The 6,530-nt window shown below is 44.3% G+C and overlaps 1 pseudogene; it reads left to right on the top strand.

The window, feature by feature from the left end:
- Positions 1-5,425: 5,425 nt before the first annotated feature.
- On the top strand, positions 5,426-6,296 carry LOC148723528 (small subunit ribosomal RNA; annotated as a pseudogene; the record flags this gene model as incomplete).
- Between the last annotated feature and the right edge of the window lie 234 nt (positions 6,297-6,530).

Here is a 6,530-nt window from a genome sequence, read left to right on the forward strand (position 1 = left end):
GTCAGTCACCCAGTCAATCAACAAGCGAGACAGTCAACACTAAAATAGCCTCAAAGTCACCACAAGATGAGGAACTCAGTTAACTGGCTAGATACCAGTCACTCAATACTCGATTGGCCTGGCGGTCACTAGTCGGTAAGAAAGTCAGTTAACCATTCACATAGCCAGTCAGGTACCATTGGGATACTCAGCCTTTCAGACAACCACGCAGTCAGCCAGTCAGTCACCATTCAATTAGCCACACAGTAACGAATCGCTCAGCAGGTCAGTTAACCAGAGAAATATCACCCATTCCGAGAGCCAATTAGTCAAACGGCCAGTCAGGCCATCAGTCACCCGTCACTTAGCCATTCAATCACAAGTCGGCCAGCAAATCAGTTAACTAGTCAGATAACCATTTAAGTAGGACTGGGTTACTCAAACATTCAGACAGCGAGTCAGTAAACCAGCCAGTGAGCTGGTCAGACACGACTCAAAATACGACGCAGTCGCCAGTCGCTTGGCAAGGCGGTTGACCAGTCCGGTAGCCAGTCAAGTACCACTTCAACCATTCAGTCATCCAGTCAGTCCACCAGCCTTTCAGTCGCCAGTCGGTATGAAGATCAGTCAACCCGTCAGTCGACCAATCAAAGACGCCTCAGGAGCCAATGTGTCAGTCAACTAGTCAGTCTACTGGTCAGGTACCACCGACGAAGTCGGCCAGTCAGTCAGCCAGTAAGCCAGTCACCACTTTGTTTATATTTTTTATTTGTTTATTATTAAGTCAGTCACCAGTCAATTAGCAAGGTGATAAAGCAATTAGTTAGCTGGTCACTTGTCATTAAGTTGGATAGTCATTTAGCCGTGCATTCATTAATGGGTCGGCAGCCCAGTCAACCATTAAGATACACAGTTGGATACCAGTAACTCGCCCAACCACTCAGTGTAGTGGTCACTAAGCCAGTCAATCACCTATGGGTCAGCCAGGTAGCGTAAGAGTTTGTCAGATGGTCAAGTACTAGCAAGTCTGTCACTCAGTCAGTCACCCGGTCACTTAGTGTGCAAGTCAGTAGCCACTCAGTTACTCAGTCAGTTTCCAGTCGCTCAGAAAGATAGTCAACAAGTCAGTGACTCGGTCAGGTACTAGTGATTAGGTCAACCCATTAGACGGAAAGAGAGTATTTACCCACTAATAAGTCTGTCAGCAGGCCAATCACCCAGCCAGTCAAAAAGTCATTCAACCAGTCAGTTAAACAGTCGCTCAACCAGAAAGTCAGCGAGTTAAGTACCAATAAATGAGTCAGCAAGGATGTCAAAATCTCAGGATTCCCGTTAAGTCAGTCACTCGCCAGTCAATAATCTTGAAGTCGTTCAGTCAGTCATTCAGTTAGGAACCCAGTTAGTCAGCCGTTCAGGAACCGGCAGCTAGGTCAACCGGTTGGTCAGCAGATCAAGTACCGCTGAGTTAGTCGACCAGTCGGTCACCACGTCACCAATCACTCATTTAAGAAGTCAGTTAACTGGTGAGTCAACAATTCGTCAGAAGTTTAGTTAACCAGTCAGCCAACCACATAGGACACCAGTTAATAGGCTGGTCAGCTAGTAGTGGGTCATTCAACCAATTAACCAGTCAGTTCCCAGTTAATTACCCAATCGTTTCCCAGTCAGTGCTTCCGTCAACAAGTCAGATCGCTAGTCGGCTACCAGTGATTTATTCAATCAGTCAGTCACCAGTTAAAGGCTCGGGAACCTTTAACTCAGTCAGTCAGTTAGAGATACAGTATCCCGCTCAGGTACCAACCAGTTGGTTCACAAGTCCGTCACCGGTTCGTCGGTAGTCGGTCACCATGTCGGTCGACGAGTCGGAGGGCTGGTGAGGAAAAAGCGAGTCACTCCACCAGTCAGTCAGCCGGTTAGGTATGAGTTAGTTAGTTTACCCGTCAATCAGTTAGTAACCATTAACTCAATCAGTCCGACAACCACTCACTTAACCAGTCACTTGAGCAGTTAGATAAAAAATCAGTTAGCCAGCTAGTCAGCCGTTGGGGTACAAGTAAGTAAGCAAGTTAACAATCAGCCAGTTAACCATCAGTCAATAACCAGTCAGTTACCACTCGGTTAACATCGCACTCAGGCAGCAAGTCAGTTAACCTGTACGAAAGCCAGTCAAGTACCACCACCCAGTCATCCACTCATTCCACCAGGCACTCGACCAGTTAGTCACCAGTCGATCAGCAAGTCAGGTAACTGGTCAGATAGCCAGTCAAGTGCCACTGAGTCAGCCGACCATTCAGTCACTCACTCAGTCAGCCTGCCAGTCACCATCTCAATCACCATTCGGCTAAGCACTTGGTCGCCAGTCGATCAGAAACTCAGGTAAGTAATCACACAGCCAGTTAAGTACCATTGAGTCATGCAGTCAGTCCACAAGACACAGCCAGTTAGTCACCAGGTTAGTCGGTTAGTCACTCAGTCAGCAGTTGGTCAGCAAGTTAGTTAACCGGTTAGATAGCCAAGCAAATACCAGTGAGTCATTCAAGCATTCAGTTATTCACTGAGTCAACCAGCCAGTCGCATCTCAATCACCATTCAACTAGGCACTTAGTCACAAGTCGGTCACCAAGTTAGTTAACAAGTCAGATAGCGTCAAGTTCCACTGAGCGAGTCAACCATTCATTAACCGAGTCAGTCAACCAGCCAGTCGGCCAGTAATTCAGCAGTCTATTATTCGCGACCAATTGGGGTGGAAGTCGACTAACCAGACAGATAGCCAGTCAAGTACCATTGACTAAATCACTCTTAATCAGCCACTCAGTCAATGAGTCACTTAATCATTAGTTGACTAGCCGATCAGTCACCAGTTGTTCAGCAAGTCAGTTAACCAGTCAAATATCCAGTCCAATACCAATGACTCCGTCAATCTTTCAGTCGGCCAGACAGTCGAACAGGCAGTCAGCCAGTTAGTCAGCATTCAATGAGCCATTCCCTCACCAGTCGACTCGCAGGTCAGACAACCAGCCAGATAGCCAAGTACCACTTGGTCAGACAACTTCTTAGTCAGTCGGCCACTCAGCCAACCAGTCGTCACTAGTCAATTAGCCACTCAGTCACCAGTCGGTCAGCAATTAAGTTAGCCTGTCAAGTGCCAATGCCTCAGTCAACCTTTTCTTTAGCCGGTCAGTCAACAAGCCAGTCACCAGTCAATTACCTTCAGTCACCAGTTGGTAACCCGGTCACTTACCCAGTCAGATGGCCAGTCAAGTACCATTGAGCAGTCAACGTTTTAGTCATCTAGGCAGTCAACAAGGCAATTAGACACTCATTCACGAACCTGTCACGAAGTTAGGTAACGAGTCACAGCCAGTCAGCTTTAACACACTGATTCAACCAATCAGTCAGAGAGTCACTCGTCACTCAGCAACCGGTAGGTAGTCAGCCAGTGTGATACCAGCTAGTATGTCAACCAGCCAGTCAGCCACTTAGTCACCTTTGGTTTGCCAGTCATTTACCTGTCGGACAACAACTTAGTTAAAAAATGTCAACCACTCGGTAAGGCAGTCTCTGAGGAAAAAATGAAATGTGGTTGATACTTGATGTTTCCTTGGGAATTTGGTCAGAGAGTGAAATGGGTCAAGTCTTGCTCAGTTCACGCTGAAAACACGGTTATGCAAAAGGTATCCGCAAACAACCGAAAGGCAGTTTATTTTACTAGATGACATTGAAATCTGGAAGAAAATACTAAAATTTGCTTAATACCCGGTTTTCCTGCAAAACTTCTTTAGAGGGTGAAAAGGGTCAAGTCTTGCTCAACTCACGCTGAAAGCATGCTTTTGCAAAATTTATCTGCAACGAAGCCAAAAGGAATCTTTTTGACTACATTGCAGCGAAATCTAAGAGAAAACGCCAAAATTTGGTTAAGACCCGATCTTTCCTGCAAAATTTGGCCAGAGAGTGATATGCGCCAAGTTTTGCTCAGCTGTGGCTCAAACCACGGTTTTATGATAAAGTATCTACGAAAAAGCTAAATCCAACTGTTTTCATCAGATTGTATTAAAATGTATAAGGAAACACTAAAATTTGAATGAAACATGATGTTTCCTGAGATATGTGGCCACAGAATGGAATAGGTCGTCTTTCTCAAATCTCGCTGAGAACTCGGTTTTGCAAAAAAGTAGCTGCAAACACGTCAAAACCAAGTGTTTGGAAGAGATTTTGTTCAAATTTCTTTAACAAAATGTGGTTTATACTTTATGTTTCCTGGGATATTTAGCCAGAGAATGAAATGGGTCAAGTCTTGCTGAACTCACTCTGACGACAGGCGTTTGCAAAAAGTATCTGCAAATAACCAAAAAGTAATTTGCTTGACTAGATTGCATTGAACTCTGTAAGAAACCACTAAAATTTCCTTCATACCTGGTGTTTCCTGCAAATTTGGCCAGAGAGTGAAATGGGTGAAGTCTTGCTCCACTCACTCTGAAAATACGCTCTTGCAAAAAGTATTTGCAAACAACCCAAAAGCACTTTTTTTTTTACTAGATTGCATTGAAATCTGTAACAAAACACAAAAATTTGATTAAAACCCGGTGTTACCTGCAAAGGTTGGCCAGACAGTAAAATAAGTCAAGACTTGCTCATCCCACGCCGAAAACACGGTTTTGCAAAAAGTATGTGCAAAGAAGGCAAAGGAATATTTTTGATTAAATTGCTACGAAATCTGAAAGAGAACGCTAAGATTTGTATGATACCCGATCTCTCCAGCAACATTTAGACAGAGAGTAAAGACTTGTTGAGTCTTTCTCAACTCAAGCTGAAAAGACAGTTTTCCACAATGTATCTACGAACAAGCCAAATCCAATTTTTTGACCAGATGGTAATGACATCTATAAGAAAAAACTAGAATTTAGTTTAAACACGATATTTCCTGCGAAATATGGCCACAGTGAGAAATGGGTAAAGTCTTGTTCAAGTAGGGCTAAGAACTCGGATTTGCAAAAGGTATCTGCAAACTTGCCAAAACCAATTGTTTTCAATAGATCATTACAAAATATGTAAGAAAACACTAACATTAGGGTTGAGAGTTAGGATCATGGTTAGGGTTAGGAATATGGATAGCATTCTCCTACATCCTACCTTCAGAGTCTAATCGGGTTCTGTTGGGGCAGCATGCCAGGAAATGGCACGGGGTAGTTGTACGCGGAAAAGACGTGGCATACATTGAGTTTTGTCTGCGTTGGGAAAAATAAAAGAGAAGGCCCGATGGCTCGGCGACCTTTGATAGGGCCGCCTTGACGGGGGAGCAACGAGCCAAGGCGCGATCTTTTGGTGGCTTTTCGCTGTCTGAGCGATCAAAAGAACGGAAGTTGCGGCATCGTCCGTTAGCGGGATAGGCTTGTGGCCGGAGTTTGAGTTGTTTCATTGGCCACTGACTCCGATATGGGATAGCTACCTTGTGTATCCTGACAGTAGTCATATGCTTGTCTCAAAGATTAAGCCATGCATGTCTAAGTATAAGCACTAGTACTGGGAAACTTCGAATGGCTCATTAAATTAGTTATCGTTTATTTGATTGTACCGTTACTACTTGGATAGCCGTAGTAATTCTAGAGGTTACGGTTGCGAAAAGTCCCGACTGTCTTCGGAAGGGATGTATTTATTAGAGTAAAAACCAATGCAGATTTTGCCCGGTGTTGTGGTGAATCATAGAAACTAATGGAATCGCACGGTCTTTGCGCTGGCGATGTTTTATTCAAATATCTATCCCATCAACTGTCGATGGTAAAGTAGTGAGTCACCATGGTTGCAACGGGTGACGAAGAATTAGGGTTCGATTCCGGAGAGGGAGCCTGAGAAACGTCTACCACATCCAAGGAAGGCAGTAGGCGTGCAGATTACCCAATCTTGACTCAGGGAGGTAGTGACAAGATATAACAATACAAGGCTTTTGCAAGTCTTGTAATTGGAGTGAGTATAACCTAAATCCTTTAACGAGGATCAATTGGAGGGTAAGTCTGTTGCCAGAAACCGCGGTAGATCCAGCTTCAATAGCGTACATTAAAGTTGTTGCAGTTGAGAAGCCCCTAATTGGATCTTGGGATAGCCCGGCCGGTCTGCCCCAAGGTAGGTTACTAGCCAAGCGTTTTTTCCTCGCAGAGACTGGTTGTGCTCTTACCTGAGTGTGCTCGGGATCTGGAACGTTTACTTTGAACAAATGAGAGTGTTCAAAGCAAGCCAGTGCGGGAATACGTAAGCATGGAATAATGGAATAGGACTTTGGTTCTAAAAGGACGTAAAGACAGCAGAGTGACAATAACTCTCAAAAAAGAAACAACAACTTTATAAGACATCGAAAGATAACATGAACTTCCCTAAGGTTGATAACTGGTTGATTTCACGTACAAATGAAAACGTGTCGCGGACGTTGTATTCACGCGGGACATGTGGCTCTAGAGGATTACAAGGGATTTTAGATAAATTGTAAATGTAGGTACCTATTGAAGATACTATGGGTCGAAAAGGAGGTGTTTCATTAGGCTGCCGAGCCTTGTGCATTT

Source organism: Stylophora pistillata, chromosome 9, assembly GCF_964205215.1.
Source record: "Stylophora pistillata chromosome 9, jaStyPist1.2, whole genome shotgun sequence".
In the NCBI taxonomy this organism is placed as follows: Eukaryota; Metazoa; Cnidaria; class Anthozoa; order Scleractinia; family Pocilloporidae; genus Stylophora; species Stylophora pistillata.